The sequence below is a fragment of the Nomascus leucogenys genome, chromosome 3 (genome assembly GCF_006542625.1).
Source record: "Nomascus leucogenys isolate Asia chromosome 3, Asia_NLE_v1, whole genome shotgun sequence".
Classification (NCBI taxonomy): domain Eukaryota; kingdom Metazoa; phylum Chordata; class Mammalia; order Primates; family Hylobatidae; genus Nomascus; species Nomascus leucogenys.
In genome coordinates, this window is record NC_044383.1 from 94,515,953 (window position 1) to 94,534,643 (window position 18,691).

Genomic DNA, 18,691 nt, shown 5'->3' on the forward strand with positions numbered 1-18,691 from the left:
CTGTCCTTCCAGCCTCTGCCCATCTCCAGCCTTCTCAGCCTAGCTCCGTTCAACAAATAGTTATTGACTATCAGTTACGTACAGCGGGTGTTTTGCCTTTTCTATGAAACTTCCCCAGCTACTCTTCCTCAGTATGCCCCTCCCCACTCAGACTCCTCTACCTCCCTTGTCCATCACTTTCTGTTTGGAAACCTATGCATTATTCAAGCCCCTGCTCACATAACACTTCTGTAAAGCCATGTCAGGGTGGAAAGACCCCGAGGGAGGAAAGTGAGCCTGATGGAGGAACTGAACGAAGGCCCGTGTGGCTGGAGCAGAATGAGGCTGGGGAGAGGGGCAAAGGTCAGGTCTCAAACAGCCTTGTGGGCCATACAGGGATTTTGGATTTCACCCTGGAAGCAATGGGAAGCTATTGAACAGGTCGGAGCAGTGAAGCACCCCCTTGTCTTGACTGAACTTCTGGAGAATAGAAACTACATGCTTTTCATCTTTGTGTTCCTCTACTCCTACCAACGTCTGGCACGCGATGCTCAAAAAACTTTTGCTGAACTAATGAACCCATAACTCATTAAGCACATACTACCCAACCCTTCCTTAGCTCTTCATGGTGGCTAACCAGGTTGTAAGTAACCAAGATGGCAGAAACCAAGTTATGGTGTCTCTGAATTCTCAACAGTACCTGATTGATACTGAATTCATGCTAGGAATACAGTACAGTCATTCTTTGGTATCCATGGGGGATTGATTTCAGGACACCACCTCATACCAAAATTTGAGGATGGGCCAGGTGCAGTGGCTCATGACTATAATCCCAGCACTTTGGGAGGCCGAGGCAGGCAGATCACTTGAGGTCAGGAGTTTGAGACCAGCCTGGCTGACATGGTGAAACCCCATCTCTGCTAAAAATACAAAAATTAGCCAGGCATGGTGGTGTGCGCCTATAGTCCCAGCTGCTCGGGAGGTCGAGACAGGAGAATCGCTTGAACCCAGGAGGCAGAGGTTGCAGTGAACCGTGATTGCACCACTGCACTCCAGTCTGGGAGACAGGGTGAGACTTCATCTGAAAAAAAATAATAAGTTGAAGATGCTCAAGTCCCTGATATAAAATGGCATAGTATTTGCATATAACCTATATACGTCTTCCTGTATACTTTAAATCACCTCTAGATTTAATACCTAATGCAATGCCTGCACATCAGTTCCAAGGAATTCAATGTAGTATTATGTAGCCACAGATTCAAGCGTGTTTCCTTTTTTAAAACCTTGTGGAAAAAGTTTCCAAATATTTTGGATCTGCAATTGGTAGAATATACAGATGCAGAACTCACAAATACGGAGGACTGACCGTCCTCTCCTGTCCATTGCCTAAAGGCGTCCAAGGGGAAGAATTCAAAGTCAGGAGGCCAGATTCTGAGGACACTTCTTGTCCTTGCCAGTAACTAATGGCCTCACCTTGGGAACACATTGCCTAACTACTCTGAAGCCTTGGTTTCTTCATTAATAAAATGGGGACAATGCCCCTTAATTCATGGATTGTGAGAATTAAATAGCATTCGTATGTGAATGACTTGATTTTGAAGGAATACATTAATGAATGAAAATTAGTGCATGTCCTGGAGCCAAGGTAAGACCAGTGATGACAGCGCCACTTTAAAATGACAAAAGACAGTCCCGGAGCAAGTGGGATCCTTGGAGAACTGCTCTGTCTCTCATAGCAGGCTTCCCCTCTTTTGCAGTTGGCCCAGGACCCAGCTGGTCCCACATCTTCCCCCAGGGCGTGCCACCCCAGCTGACACCCTTCACACTTGGCTGCCTATGCTCCTGCTCTAAGAAGCCTGTTTCAAAGAAGCCACATTCTCTTGTTGCACGTAGAAGTCTGCAGTTGGAGACGGGACAACTAGGTTCTGGGAAGCCATGGCAGAAATCACGCAGACTCTGATTCCCGCCGAGAACCAGGCTAAAGAACCACTCATGGCAAGACGGGGGCCCACCGGCCTGCTGGCTCCTCACCAAACTCTACTCCTCATTGACTGTGGGCTCTTGTTCTAGAGGTCCCCGCATCCTCAGGATGAAATGTGAGTACAAGAGCAGAGACTGCCGGTGCTGGTGTGTGCGTGTATGTGTGTGTGTGTGTGTGTGTGCACGTGCGTGTCCACAGCAATTAGCCTCTGATAGACATAGTGGGAGAAAAGAATCCCCAAAGAGGAAATAAACAAGTCTTTTTGTTTAAGTTTCTACATCCGAATCAAATTCTTCTTTGAAAACTATCTCTACATTTCCACTCAAGGACAGAAAGGAGAGAGACACAGGCTTCTTACCCTTGTAGCACCTTCATCTGAAGAGATTTTTAAGCTCAAGGAGCAGATGTGGAAGCTAATGTTTGTAAAACCTGATGAACTGTCAGCGAGCCACCACCCTGCCAGGGAGAGCTCCGGAGCACAAGGGGGGCGCCTGCCTGGGGTGGGGATTGTCTGGCAAGCCTGTCCTCCCTGTGGAGCTGGTTTCCTGTCCCCGGGCTGAGCAGATGCCCAGCCAGAGGCCTGAGGTCTCAGAGGCTATCATGGGAATGAGTGCGTCCTTAGAAACCTTTCACTCCAACCTGATGTGGGTACTGCTAAATCCTTTCCTGAGCCCCACACAACAAAAGCTAGGGATTCGCGCTCATGCTTCACGGATCCCTTAGCTACTAGGAATGCATGTTGCTTCAGCTCAGTGGCAGCTAGTGCAATCCTAAGTGATTTCAGTCAAGGGTTCTAGACTTTTTGTTCATATTTTCTCTCACTCAGTTGCTCCCAGAGACTGTCTCTTTCTCAGCAAATGGGGTCACTCATTTTCATAGTAGAGTAAACTTTGGTGATTGGGGTGCAGAGAGGTGGAGTGGGGAGTTGATAAGTAGATGGGGGAGTACAAACAAAGTCTGGAGGAATTTCTCAGGGGTCGGGGGAAAACAGTAGCTGTAGAAGAAAGGACTGAGAGCCTCAGAGATCTCTGGCCAATCCCTGGAGAAGTGGATCCCAACATGGCCTGCAGACTAAACCGTGGGCCCTGTGAGAGCTAAGCCACACTCGTGTTGCCACCGGATGAAAGGTGGAGGAGGCAGAAACCTAAACAAGTGAATTCAATTACATCTGAAAAAGAATAGGCTAAATTAGGATTCATTCCTTGGGCCAGTTCCAGGAAATATTTGTGAAAAGTTGGTTGAAAGAATACCACCATCTAAACCCTAATTTTGCTATTACGTAAAAGCCCCGATTCCTTTGCAGTAAAACATTAGAAAATGTTTTCCTCAATAAACTGTTGTGGGGTGGGGGGAGGGGGGAGGGACAGCATTAGGAGATATACCTAATGCTAAATGATGAGTTAATGGGTGCAGCAAAACAACATGGCACATGGATACATATGTAACAAACCTGCACATTGTGCACATGTACCCTAAAACCTAAAGTATAATAATAATAATAATAATAATAAAGAAAATGTTTTCCTCATTTTGTCTTTGCTACTGGTGTGTGACCTCTTAATTTAATTTTGGTTTTTGCTTATATAAATCAATGGCCATGGAAACTTTTTCCTGTGGTGCAGCAAAGACAGGGGAAAAGTAGAACATCGGTAATTATATTTTAGGCACTTAATTTATTTAATGAGCAGTTATCAAGCACCCTTAATGGTTCCAGCCATAAACTAGGTTTATGTTAGAGGATATCAGCCTGCTTCACAGATCCTTCATGTGTGTCTCCGAGATGCAGAAAGAAGGAGCGTGTTCTTAGGCGAGACATTAGTGGACTGAGGTTAGAATTCATCAGCCTGATGCCCTGATAATTTCCTGCTGCCTTCTGCCTCTGCTGTGCCCCCAGTTGGAGCCCAATCAGTGATGCCACTGCCCAATTTGCCCAAATAGCCAGCCAGTGGGAGTAAAGACCCAAACAGCTCATATTTTTTAAATTAATTTTTTACCTTTCTGTCACCTGCCTGAGCTGGTGAAGAAAATGATTCTCAGGTTTCTTCAATTCCTCTTCTTAAGGAGTGCTGTTAACCCTTTGAGGGAACTCACATATCTATGGGATATGTTATACATTTGGAATGTTTTACACCTGGGGACAGAAACTAAATTAGGCAGATAGCTCAGAATTAGAATACAGTACATGCATTTTTTGGTCATGTGCCATTTCATGGTGGATGGAATTCATGGCTGCAGCTTACAGTTGTACAGGTTCCACACTGCTCTGTGCCGGAGGGAAACATTCACACAGACTATGGGTGGACAGAATTGTGTCTTCTGCTCATGGGGGTAGGAGGTGAGGACAGAGGGGTCACTCTCATCCTTTATTTCAGCAACTTTAGAAAACTGTGATAGATGTTGAAAGTAGTGTACCCACTTGGGATGAAATAACAACTTTTTTTTTTTTTTGAGATGGAGTTTCATTCTCTTTGCCCAGGTTGGACTGCAATGGTACCATCTTGGCTCACTACAACCTCTGCCTCCTGGGTTCAACTCAGCCTCCCAAGTAGCTGGGATTGCAGGTGCCTGCCACCATGCCTGTCTAATTTTTTGTATTTTTGGTAGAGGCGGGGTTTTGCTATGTTGGCCAGGCTGGTCTCAAACTCCTAACCTCAAGTGACCCACCTGCCTTGGCCTCCCAAAGTGCTGGGATTACAGACATGAGCTACCGCACTTGGACTGAAATAACAATTTTTAAAGTTCTAGACTCAGGCAACTTGAGTTCAAACTGCCTCTGCCATATTGCTTAACCTCTCCATTTCTTATCTATAAAATAATAGATAGATAACATTAAATAATAAGAGGAACCACTCATAGGTTTATGAGGATTAAATGAGTTGATACATGTAAAGATCTTAGAATAGTGCCTGGCACATAGTAATTGCTCAATTAATATTAGCTATTGTTATCATTATTCTTTGATGTGTTGGGAAAGATGTGCATTTCCCTCCTATTGTGGGAGGAAATAGGAAAACAAAGTTCCCACTGTTCTTTTTGACTATAGGCCCTGCATGGCTAGGCAGGAAGAGGAAAGGCACTCAAGTAGGACAGAACTGGGTTTATTTCTGTTGTAACCACCTATTGTGATCTTGGCCGCATCCTCTACAAGCTGCAATTTCTTCAAATGCAGATTGAGAATAGTAATAGTATCTACCTTGCAAAGTTGTTATGAGGATTAACGACAAAATATGGAAAGTGCCCAACACAGTGCCTGACCCTTCATAGGCTCTCAAAAATATTTGTTACTGTCAGATTGAAGTCAAACCAAGACATGGCATTTGGATACTGTTAGAAAAAAAAAAAAAAAAAAAGCAGGATCACTGAGAATATTCTAGCCTCAGTGACAAAAGAAGAAAAAACAAGCTTTCCAACTCCCAGCCAAGAACAGTGATCTGAAAATCTCGATGTGGGGTTTGTGTTCAGTCTCCAGCCCTTTTTTGGACTGCCGGACCCTCATGTTTGTCCTGCTTTCCCCACTTCTTTCTAGTTCTGGTCAGAACTGACGTTGGAAGGGACTGAGAAAACCCATGAGGGGGAGGTGAAGCATCGCCCCAGTGCCTTTTTAACGTATGAGGGTGCTTCAATTACCAGATTGTCAGCTCCATGAGGGCAGGGACCATGTTTGTTCCTGTTCAACAACATACTCCTTGGTAAATATTTGTTGAATAAGTTAAAAAAGTAGAATACATTATTAATGACTTTATTGTATAGTAGCAACTCAGTTAAACCTGAACTCAATGAACTGAACCCTCAATTTACTGTTTTTTTTTCTACATCTCACTTTGTGAAAGAAAGTGCTAACAGGACAAGCTCATATGAGGAATTTAGCATCAAGAAAACTAATCACAGTTTTTCAAAGTATGATCTGGGATTTGTACAGATTCAGCCCAATTTCCTAAGCCTTGTGCATGGAGCTCATTAGCACTGCAGAAATCATTCAACAAACATTTATAGAGCTAGTCCTATGTGCCAGTGGTCCCCAACCTTTTTGGCACCATGGACCGATTTCGTAGAAGACAATTTTTCCACAGACAGGTGTGGAGGGATGGTTTTGGTATGAAATTGTTCCACCTCACGTCACCAGACGTTAGATTCTCATAAGGAGTGGGTAACCTAGATCCCTGGCATATGCAGTTCACAATAGGCTTCGCACTTTTATGAGAATCGAATGCTGCCGCTGATGTGACAGGAGGCGGAGCTCAGGTGGTAACGCTCACTCACCTTCTGCTCACCTCCTGCTGTGCGGCCCAGTTCCTAACAGGCCATGGACCAGTACTTGTCCATGGCCTGGGGGTTGGGGACACATGGTATATGCCAAAGACTAAAATAACAACATAACTTTCAATTTACTAATTACTTTCACATATAAACTTAAAATAATTATCTCTGATGAAAAGGACAAGCATGACCACTTTCATTTTCCCTCCCCATAGTAGAAAAGCAGGACTCAAAAAGGTTCAGTGACATGCCTGAGGCTCCTCTGATGTCACCGCTGGGCTGAGGCGTGCTCTGACCCATAAACCCAGTTCTGTTTTAATTTCTTCCTGTGATCCCTTCCGTGGGAACTGCTGTTTAAATTCATGACTCACACATCACCAGGAGAACACAAATATTGTCACTATGTTTGCAAACAGAGGAAAGTAAATATTTCAGAAACACTTTTGGGTACAGTTGTTTTTCTTTTCTTTTTTTAAGAAAAAAGCATTTTCTGGTTAACTTGAAGCTTTCATCAGAAAATAAAATGAATCAGATTACTTCATTCCCCAGTGTACCCATTAATCCAAATTTGAATCTAGTTATTTAGGATTTAAAATAGAAAAAAAAAAAGGTATATTTGGCTGTTTCTAACAATCTGAATAGGAATTTTCAGCATAAATTTCCTCAGTAGATGCTTGGTAACTTAAACCCCTTGCCAGGTCCATCCCTGACTGTTGTGGCTGAGAGAGCTATTGTGTAGAGGGAGTGGGCACATCTGCCCAGGTGGTAAGCTAACACAAGAAGCTACAGGGCCACATAGAGGAAAGAGAGAGAGGGAGAGAGAGAGAAATACCTACAATTTCCCAGAACGCTCTGCTATATTTCCCGTTTCCACTCAATAACCACCATCCCTTATCCCAATACATAAGGAGGTTGGAAGAGGTCTCTTACCCTTTGATACGGTTTGGCAGTGTCTCCACCCAAATCTCATCTTGAATTGTAACTCCCACAATTCCCATGTGCTATGGGAGGAACCTAGTGGGAGGTGATTGAATCATGGGGGCAGGTCTTTCCTGTGCTGTTCTCATGATAGTGAGTGGGTCTCAAGAGATCTGATGGTTTAAAAATGGGAGTTTCTCTGCAAAAGCTCTTTCTTCTCTTGTATGTCGTCACATGAGACATGGCTTTCACCTTCCGCCATGAGAGTGAGGCTTCCCCAGCCACATGGAACTGTAAGTCCATTAACCCTTTTTCTTTTGTAAATAGCCCAGTCTTGGGTATGTCTTTATCAGCAGCAGGAAAACAGACTAATACTCCCTTACAATACAATTTGCTCTGATGAGGACAGTTATGATAAAGGTCACCCGCAGGATGACTTGGATGGGAAAGATGGAGGGTTCGTTTGATCAGAAATCCTGGGGGAAATGGCAATGCAGACCAGGTTTGACTTGCATCCTTCAATCTCCCGTTGCCCTCCCTAACCTGCTTCCTAGCCACTTCTCCCGTGGGTATCCCCTGCCCATGCTGTCCTTCGCTCCTGAAAGTTTGTAACCGCTACACACTTCCTGGGCCTGTCCTTTCTGAAACTGCCTCAGGCTTCAAAATTACTGTCACAACCAGCTTTTTAGTTGAGTATTAAGATTATCTGACCAAGTTAACTCACTCTAACATGAATTATCACCAGAGAAGACACAATTCAAAAGAAGGTCTTCTTAACCTAAAGGAAGCTCTAATTTGTGGATTTCATGGGGGAAATGTTACAGGGGCCCATGGCCAGGGTGGGGGTGAGTTACCTGGGTCAGGTGCTTACCTCTGGTCAATAAACTGAGGGCACCAGGAGCATGTGGCCCACAGGGCAGCCGGACCACTGGGCCAGGATGGGTTATTTTAAAAGGGGACATGGGTTGGGGCAGTGATTGGTATCACCATTGTATGATTCTTATATTAGTCTGCTCAGGCTGCCATAATAAAATACCATAGACTAGGCGAGTTAAACAACAGAAATTCATTTTCTCACAGTTCTGGAGTCTGAGAATTACAAAATAAAAGTGCTGCTTGATTCAGTTTCTGGTGAGGGCCCTCTTCCTGGCTTGCAAGTGGCTGCCTTCTCTGTGTCTTCACATGGCAGAGACAGAGCTCAAGTGTCTCTTCCCTTTTCTTTTAAGGGCACCAGTCCTATTGAATGTGGGCCCCACCCTTATGAGCTAATTTAACCTTTATCACCTTACTGACCCTGTCTCCAAATACAGGCACATGGGGGTTTAGGGCTTTAACAAGTGAGTTTTGAGGGAACACAGATATCCAGTCCATAGCATTCTGCCCCCTGGTCCCCCCAAATTCATATCCTTCTCACATGCAAATACGTGCATTCTACCCCAGTAGCCCCCAAAGTTTTAACTAATTCCAGCATCAACTCAAAGTTTCAGGTCCAAAATCTCATCTAAATATCACCTAAATCAGATATGGGTGAGACTCAAGGTATGATTCATCCTGAAGCAAAATTCCTCTTCAGCTAGCAACCTATGAAACCAGAAAAATCATATGCTTCCAAATTACAATGGTGGGACAGGCATAGGGTTGACATTCCCATTCTAAAAGGGAGAAAGAGCAAAGAAGGAAAGGGTGATAGGTCTCAAGCAAGTCTAAAACCTGGAAAGGCAACTTCCATTAGATGGTAAGGCTTGAGAATAATTCTTCAGCTCAGAGGGTGCCCCACCTCTCCAGCTCTTGAGGAAGGCCCTGCACATATGGCTGTCTTCAAGGGCCCCGCCTTCTGAAACTGAGGAGAAAATAGTCTTGCCTCTGGGCTTGTGGTGGGAGTGACAGCCTTGGTGATCTCTGAACTGGCTTCAGGTCACTCTTCTCTTTCTTAAAGGATAGCACATGTTCACAGCCTTCCTTCATTCTGGCCAGTTTTCTCCCAGCTGGTGATGTTTTGCTGGTATAATCCTACCTCTATTTCTGGCTTCTGCTGAGATGGCTGATTAGATCATGGTTCACATCCACATTAACCTCATTATTAAATAGTCACTCAGCCACACCCTTAGTGTTCTCTTCAGAACATGATTCTTCATTTTTTTGCAATATGAATAGGCTAAGAATTTTCCACATCTTCAAGTTCTGATGCCTTTTTGTTTAACAATTCCTTCTTCAATTTATCGCTGCCCTCTTGCATTTTACTATAAGCAGTAAGGCAGACCCACGCCTCACTTTCAATACCTTGCTTGGAAATCTTCTCTGCTAAATATCCAATTTTATTGCTCACAAATTCTACCTTCCACAAAACACTAGAACACAGCCCAGCGAAGTTCGTTTTCCCTTGACAACAAAGAGCACCTTTCCTCTAGTTTCCAATAACTGTTCATCATTTCTGTCTGAGACCTTACCAGAATGGTGAGGTCTACGTTTCTACCAACATTCTGTTCATTGTTATTTATGTGTATTCTCTAAGAAAATGAAGGCTTTCTCTCCAACTCTCTTCTCTTTCTGAGTCCTCACCAGAACTGTCTTTAAAGTCCATATTTCGGCCAGCCATAGTGGCTCACGCCTGTAATCCCAGCACTTTGGAAGGCCAAGGCAGGCTGATCACTTGAGACCAGGAGTTTGAAACCAGCCTGGGCAACATGGCGAAACCCCATCTCTACCAAAAATACAAAATATAGCTGGGCGGGTGGTGCGCACCTATAGTCCCAGCTACTCGGGAGGCTGAGGCAAGAGAATTGCTTGAACCTGGGAGGCGGAGGTTGCAGTGAGCCGAGATCGTGCCATTGCACTCCAGCCTAGGCAACAGAGCAAGACTCTGTCTCAAAAAAATAAATAAATAAAGTCCACGTTTCCATCAACAACCCCTCCTTAGCAATCTAGACATTTTCCAGCATGAACCTCAAAACTTCTTTAGACTTGGTGGGGCACAGTGGCTCATGCCAGTAATCCCAGCACCTTGGGAGGCTAAGGTGGTGGATCAGTTGAGGGCAGGAGTTGGAGGCAAGCCTAGCCAACATGGTGAAACCCCGTCTCTACTAAAAATACAAAAATTAGCCAGGCACGATGGTGTGTGCCTGTAATCCCAGCTACTCAGGAGGCTGAGATGGGAGGATGGCTTGAACCTGGGAGGCAGAGGTTGCAGTGAGACGAGATCCTCCAGCCTGGGTGATGGAGTGAGACCCTCTCTAAAAAATAAAAAGAAATTAACTAGTATAGTTCTCAACTTCATAAATCTCAACTACATAAATCACCTTAGATTTAGATTTATAAGTGCACATTGGAATCCCCCGAGGAAGCTTTAATAAACATACCATACTCTAGTTTCCCCCACCAGAAATTCTTATGTAATTGGTCTGAGGTGCATCTCAGGTCTTGGGAGTTTTTTAAAGCCCATCAGGTAATTCAGGTAATTCTAATATGCTGTTTAGGGGCAGACATTGTACATCATCAAGCAAAGTTAGGGGGACAGAGGAGCTAGATGGGGCCACTTTATGTAGCTCAGCCCCAGAGCTACACCAATTGACTGCTAACAGTCTCTTAGTTCAACTGGTTGAGGGCCTTTATACTCTTCTAGCTGTACCTGCAAAGGAATATCAAGCAATTTAACAACATAGGTGTGCTAAGTACACATGCAATAAAACTGAAATCAAAGGCGCAGAGCTTTTGGGGGAAATAGAGATTCTTTGGATATGGGAATGGTGGGGTTCTGTTTAAACTATGGTGTTGGTGACAAATAGAGCTCTGGCTTATGTTTCATAATGTATGAGTTGTTTCCATGCACTTATCATCATTTAGCTGATTTTGTTTGTTTGTTTGTTTTCTGTTTTTGAGATGGAGTTTCACTCTTGTTGCCCAAGCTGGAGTGCAATGGCTCTATCTCGGCTTACTGAAACCTCCGCTTCCCAGATTCAAGTGATTCTCCTGCTCAGCCTCCCAAGTAGCTGGGATTACAGGCTAATTTTTGTGTTTCTAGTAGAGACGGGGTTTCACCATGTTGGCCAGGCTGTTTTCGAAGTCCTGACCTCAGGTGATCCACTCCCCTCGGCCTCCCAAAGTGCTAGGATTACAGGCGTGAGCCACTGCACCGAGGCCCAGCCCATTTGGCTGATTTTTGACAATTACTACTTTTTCTTCTGGGAAGTTGGGAGCATACCACCCTCCCTCATTTTCCCTACTTTTCCCAGCTCACGGCCAGGAAAAGAAGGATGGTCCCACTAAAGGGCTGCTGGGTCTAAGTTTGGCCTCCTGCAGAGTGGGGAGCGGATGGGGCTGGGAAGACGACAGGGAGAGAAGCTCCTCTCCATCCTAGCTGAGGAAGCCACTGGGCCTGGGTGTAGGTGGTGTCACCAGATATGATTTTGTCTGTGGTTCTTTCCTCTGTGCTGCTAGGAGCAGACAGTGACACTTCCCTCTTTGCTGAGGGGCAGCACCTCTTATCCACTCTGCCATGAGGGAAGTAAAGCAAACCAAAATGACAATTTACCGTCGAGGCGAGGTTTCGTACAATATTCATTCAATATCAATCTGGTGAGAGGCCAAAAGTACACTGACATTTTTTGCATGGTAAACAAGGGCCATGTGACATTGTTCCAGCTTTTGCCATAGAGAACTACGCAAAAACTCCAATCCATTAAAAGATGCTAATTCCTTAAAGAGAACCCATTGATGATAACTTGAAAAAGATGGAACCAACTCTGCCATGTAGTTTCAAAAATAAGTTCCACCGTGCATACAGAGTTGCCATTTGGGAAGATGAAAAAATTCTGGAGAGGACTATGGTGATGGTTGCACAACAATACGAACGTACTTAGTGCCACTGAACTGTACACTTTCAAATGGTTAACATAATAAGAAGGAAAAAAATCCACATTGAAAACTAAAGGCATCCCATACTCAGAGTTAACACCATCTTTAGATACGTGATATTCAAACCGAAACCCTTTAAATACATGATATTCACACTGAAAGATACAGTCTTGTATGTGCAGGAGAGAAGGCCAGCGAGGGCATGATAGGCAGGGCGTGTCTGTGCTACCACCACCACCAGACTTTCCATTCGCAAACAGCTTGTCAGACTGGAGCTCTTCCTTCGTTCAGCTGGTGTTTCGGTGCCAGACAATCAAAGGAAAAGGAGAGAGAAACCAGGGAAGCCCTAGAGAGACAGGGAGAAAGCCTCAAAGCAACGGAGACAGAGCCAGGCCCCACCGCACGGCTGGAGGGCCGCCCCCACACGGAGCTGCCCCAGCCCAGGACCTGCGGGGCCGAGTCGCCTCCCGGCAGCTGAGTGGCAGCCTCGGCTGCGGACCCAGGAGCAGCTTCCCCTAGAGGCCGGCGCTATTAACTCCCGGGGCCTCCTGCGGCGGCGAGGCGGTGGCACGGCTCCTCCCGCTCCCTCCCGCTCCCTCGGCCTCCAGGTTCAATAAGGATTACATCATGGAGCAAGTATGCGGGGCAGCCTGAGAATCAAAGCCGTCAGCACCGGCGGCTGGTTAACTGTACTGTTGCTGAAACACATCCTTCCCACCCCCTCCCCGCGCCCCTCTCCCTGCCCCGGCCCTCTGCTTTTCGTACCATTAAGGATAGCATTATTGGGGAGAGGAAAATCTGATCAAAACTGTCGACCGCCAACGACAGATTTTCTATGTATTCTATAAAGGCCACCTTAACGATTTCCCTAATTAATGGATGACATATTTGGCTGAAGGAGAGGCGATGGATTCGACTCTGTCTTCGTCTTTGTTAACCTTCTAATTAACTTTCGTAGGTCACCCAGGTCTCCTAAACCTGAAAAGTGAAGAGGCCCATTGTGCGAGGAGCAGTAAACTTACTTTTTCTGCTGGGGTACTTAAAAGGGAGAGCGGCTATAGGCCGAGAAAAATAACTCCATTTAAAAGCTTTGTGGCTGCAGAGAATACATAGGTCCCTCCCTTAGAAAATAATTGAAACACCTTTTATACCAATATTTCTATGCATAATAAAAACAAATTAGCAAAATGCATCTAAATTCAGCAGCACTTTCAAATTACCTTTTTTGGAATGTAAGCCTCTGCAAGTCAACAAAAGGAGTTGGGTTTAGAGAGAAAATTGCAACTGCAACAGCTATCAGCCTTTATGCTGAGAGAGCAAGGAACTCGGATCCCTCCGAGTCAGGGCCAGGAACTCGTATACCTCGGAGTCACCTCCCTGAGGAAATGCTCCAAAATACCCTGCCCTTGCAGAAGCTGAGCTATAAACTGCCTGAGGGACCTAAAGACTCTTCACAAATGAAAAGGACTTTTTCTGGATAGAGTGATCTTTTGGGGTTCAGAAATATTTTAATGGTGTCAGTGAAAAACAAACTGCAGTGGAAAAGCCAGAAAACGAGATAAAGCTCCACTGTGATCCTAATATTGATAGAGCAGAGCAATTTATTTTAAAAAGTTAAAAGAGTTGAGTTTTATTTTTGGTAGATTTGCCAAACTATGCAGATGAGTTGTGGACACTGCTCTAGTTCCTTGGCATCTTTGAGGGCAATGTAAAGGAGATACTGAGGGAACAAACAGCAGGTGCCCAGCCTAAAGTGGAACCAAATGGAGAATCCTTTAAATAATTTTGTTAAAGGAGCACTCCTCTGAGATAACTTGCAAGGGAATGAGATTCCTAGCCCAAGGACAACAGCATCTATTTGATCATTGTTTTCTGGTTATAAACAAAATCAGAGCTAATTACCAAAAAGCACAAACCTTTAAATACTGTCAATATTGTAATTTTATAAATTAAATCATAATTTTATAAATTTAATTGCTATTAATATTTAATATTTTAATGCAATATTTTAATTGTGTCTATTCATTTTTCTATGTCCCCTCAAATTTTTACATAGTTCAGATTATATTCTACTTTTTGTTACTTTAATACCTTAATACCATATCATTAGCATTTTTCTTTCTTTCTTTCTTTCTTTCTTTTTTTTTTTTTTGAGAAGGAGTCTTACTCTGTCACCCAGGCTGGAGTGTAGTGGCACGATCTTGGCTCACTGCAACCTCCGCCCCTCAAGTTCTAGCGATTCTCCTGCCTCAGCCTCCTGAGTAGCTGGGGTTACAGGTGCAAGCCACCACACTCAGCTAATTTTTTGTATTTTTAGTAGAGATGGTGTTTTACCATGTTGGCCAGGCTGATCTCAAACTCCTGTCCTTAAATGATCCACCCGCCTCAGCCTCCCAAAGTGCTGGGATTACAGCCATGAGCCACCGCACCCAGCCTGTTTTTCTTTTTCTCTTTTTAACATTAAAAAAAATTGTTTTTCAATTTAGAGATAGGATCTACCTGGTTATGTTGACCAGTCTGGTCTCAAACTCCTGGCCTCAAGCAATCCTTCAGCTGCAATCCTCCTGCCTCAGCCTTCCAAAGCCCTGGGATTACAGGTGTGGGCCACCATGCTTGTCCATCATTAGCATCTTCTGTTCCCTTTTTTTGTAAAAATGGGAACAAGATCCCTTTTGGGTCCACATACCCAGATTAAAGGTGGGGGCAACTTGATATCTATTTCTAGAAAGCTCTCTGTCAGTTGTGGGGAAATAAGTGCTCTAATGCACTGCTGCAGGCATTTAAATTGCTACAATCTCTCTGGGCAATTTGGCATTATCTATCTTGGTAATTTTTGTAAATTTTGTAATCTTGCTTTGATGTGGCAATTCCTCTCTGGGAATTTTCCCTAGAAGCATATACTTGCACATGTAGAAAATATTATATGTAGAAGGTTATTCTTTGCAGCACTGTTATAATAGTGAAAGACTGAAAACAATCTAACTGTTCAACAGTAGGGAACTGGTTAAAGAAATATACTACCTCCTAGACAGGACTATTATGCTGCCATAAAAAATAGATGAGGGTGCTCATTTTGTACCAATTTGGAATAGTCTCCAAAATAGCCTGTTAGGTAACAAAACGAGCAAACAAACAACAGCAACAAGGAGCAGAACATTGTGTAAAGTATGTCACTACCGGTGGGGAAAGGTGGGATTTGACATAGAAATTTTCTAGTAGTAGTTGTTTTCAAGAAGAGAATGGAGTGGCTGAGGAATAGCTGTGGGAGGGACACTTCACTATAACTTTCATATCTTTTGAATTTCGTACTGTGTCAATACTGGTTAATCATCCCTAATCCAAAAACCTTAAATCTGAAATGTTCCAATGAGCATTTATTTTTTGAGGATCATGTCAGTGCTCAGAAAGTTTTGGATTTTGGAGCATTTCAGATTTTGGATTTTCAGATCAGAAATATTTAATGTGTTATTACCTATTCAAAAAATAAGTTAACTCTTGAGCCCAGGAGTTTGACACCAGCCTGGGCAACATAGCGAGACCCCATCTCTAGAAAACAAAACAAACAAAAAAATAAGTTAAAACATACACCTGCATTTTTAAAAGAGAATGGGTTGCCATTTTCCAATGTGCTCTCTGCATAGCTCCGTACAATTCAAGGGTGGCCCAGTCTTAAAAGTGTCTTTGTTCATTTCTGTATACTAAATAGCTCATTTTAGACTTCCCGAAGTCTACCTGGGTTAAAAGACCCCTAAAATGGAAGGTACACAGTCACTCTCTCTTTGAAATTTTTAAATGTTTTATAACAAAAACAGAATAATGCATTCTGTGATTTAATTGTTCAAAATTAAAATTCAACAAACTGTTAATTCTGTATAAATAAAACATTCACAGGCTTCATCAGCACGTGCATCGGGACAAATGCTTTGGGCCTTGGAATTGTGAAAATATTTCCTAACATTTGAGATGTGCCAAGAAAGAGATAAAGAAATCAAATAAGATCTTGTATTATGCAAATTCTTCTTGCTCACAGGAGTCTGATTTACTTGTATCAATCAATGTAAGTGATTCACACTTCATGAGCTATATTAAGTGATTGAACTAAAACCTAGGGCCAATATTATTCTCTCCCCACCCCTCAACCCAGGCTGTCTGTTTAAATAGGATTGGAAATTACTAGGTTGAAGATATGAAATTAGTGCTGTGTCAGTGGTTCAATACCAGCACTTTTTTTTCTTAGAGAGAGGGTCTTGCTTCGTCAGGCTGGAATGCAGTGGTGTGATTATAGGTCCCTGTAACCTCAAACTCCCAGGCTCAAAAGATCTTCCCCTCTTAGCCTCCCTAGTAGCTAGGACTACAGGCACATGCCCCCATGCCTGGCTAATTGTTTTACTTTTCTTTTCTTTTTTCTTTTTTTTTTTTGAGATGGAGTCTCGCTCTGTTGCCAGGCTGGAGTGCAGTGGCGCAATCTCGGCTCACTGCAACCTCCGCCTCCTGGGTTCAAGTGATTCTCATGCCTCAGCCTCCCGAGTAGCTGGGATTACAGGCGCATGCCACCACACCCAGCTAATTTTTGTATTTTTAGTAGAGACAGGGTTTCACTATGTTGGCCAGGATGGTCTCGATCTACTGACCTCGTGATCCGCCTGCCTTGGCCTCCCAAAGTGCTGAGATTACAGGCGTGAGGCACTGGGCCTGGTCTACTTTTTTTAAAAGATGGAGTATTGCTATGTTGCCCAGGCTGGTCTTGAATTCCTGGCCTCAAGCAATCCTCTCCCTTCAGCTCCCAAACAGCTGGGATTACAGGTGTGAGCCACTAGGCCCAGCCCCAACAGCAGCAATTTTAAGATTCAACCTAATATTTCACATCATCATGATGTTGTAGCCTGTAGCAGAGACACTGTTAGTTGCCTGTCCAACATCCATTTTTCCCTGTTAGTACTCCCATTTAGTTCCCATTTAGGAAGGTAGTAAATCTCACTTCAGCTAAATCACAGAAATGGAATTCCGACTTCTTTTGCCTGTGATGGGTTTAGATTTGGGCATGTGATAAAGTTCTAGGCCCTTGGGGTGTCGTAAAAGACAGCCAGAGGTTTCTGGGAAAGGTTTTTCTTCCACTGGATATTTTCAGGTCTAGAATTCCAGCGGCCACCTTACCACTGCAAAGGCAGTAAGCATACAGACAAAACGAGCATGCTAAGGAGACACAGAAGAAAGGAAGGAAGTTGGGTCGCAATGATAGTACTGGGCCATTATATTAAACAACTATGTAATCCCCCAAACTTGCACTTTTGCTGTGTGAAATAATAATTTTCCTTATAATTTAAGCCATTTTGAGTGGGTGTTCCATTACACATCTTCACCACATAAAGTAGTGTAAGGCTCAGGTAGTATTTTGTAAAAGCTCTTCAAGTGATTCTATTGTGCTCCTCTGGTTGAGATTATTGTATTATTTTATTTTATTTTGAGACAGAGTCTTGCTCTGTCACCCAGGCTAGAGTGTAGTGGCGTCATCATGGCTCACTGCAGGCTCAATCTCCCTGGCTCAAGCCATCCTCCCACCTCAGCCTCCTGAAGAGCTGGGACCACAGGGGTGCACCACCACGCCCAGCTAACTTTTTAATTTTTTTGTAGAGACAGGGCTTCTCTATGTTGTCCAGGCTAGTCTCAAACTCCTGAGCTCAAGTGATCCTCCTGCCTTAGCCTCCCAAATTGCTGGGATTACAGATGTGAGTCAACACCTCCAGCCAAAATTATTTTAAATCGTAAAAATAAATGCCTCCTCAACATCATTAGCCATTAGGAAAATGCAAATGAAAACCACAATGAGATACCACTTTACAACCACTAGGATAACTATAATAAAAAGGATGGACGATAGCAAATGTTGTCAATAATGTAGAGAAATCAGAACCTTCATATGTTGTTGGTGGGAATGTAAAATGGTGCAGCCACATTGGAAAATAGTTTGGCAGTTCCTCAAGAAGTTAAACATAGAGTTACTGTATGATCCAGTGGTTCTGCTCCTAGATATGTACCCTAGAGAACTGAAGACATACATCCATATGAAAACTTACACACAAATGTCATATTAGCATTACCCATAATAGCCAAAGAGTAGAAACAACTCAAATATCTATCAACTTATGAAGAGATCAACAAAATGTGGCATATTCACACAACAGAATATTATTTGACCAAAAAAAAAAAAAAGAAATGAAGTTCGGACACATGCTACAAGATAAACTTTGAAACATTATCCTAAGTGAAACAAGTCAGAGGCAAAAGGCTATATAGTGTATAGTTTTATTTATATGAAATGTCCAAAATAGGTGAATCCACAGAGATAGGAAGTAAATTAGGCTGGGTGCAGTGGCTCATACCTGTAATCCCAGCACTTTGAGAGGCCAAGGTGAGTGGATTGCTTGAGCCCTGGAGTTTGAGACCAGCCTGGGCAACATGGGAAAAGGCCTGTCTCTACAAAAAATCTTTTTAAAAATTAGCCAGGCATGGTGGTGTGCACCTGTAGTCCCAGCTACTCAGGAGGCTGAGGTGGGAGGATTGCTGAAGCCTGGGAGGTGGAGGTTGCAGTGAACCAAGATGGCGCCACTGCACTCCAGCCTGGGAGACAGAGTGAGACCCTTTGTCACAAAATAAATAAATAAAATAAAATAAAAAAGGAAGTAAATTAGTAGTAGTTGCCAGGGG

The 18,691-nt window shown here is 43.6% G+C and overlaps 1 long non-coding RNA gene across 1 annotated transcript in view; it reads left to right on the plus strand.

Annotated features, from left to right (window-relative positions):
• Nucleotides 1-1,917: 1,917 nt before the first annotated feature.
• Nucleotides 1,918-18,691, plus strand: part of LOC115832384 — a 33,640-nt gene continuing 16,866 nt past the window's right edge. Inside the window, exon 1 of the long non-coding RNA XR_004027874.1 lies at nt 1,918-2,075. This is a non-coding gene — a long non-coding RNA (uncharacterized LOC115832384). The remainder of the gene's footprint in view (nt 2,076-18,691) is intronic.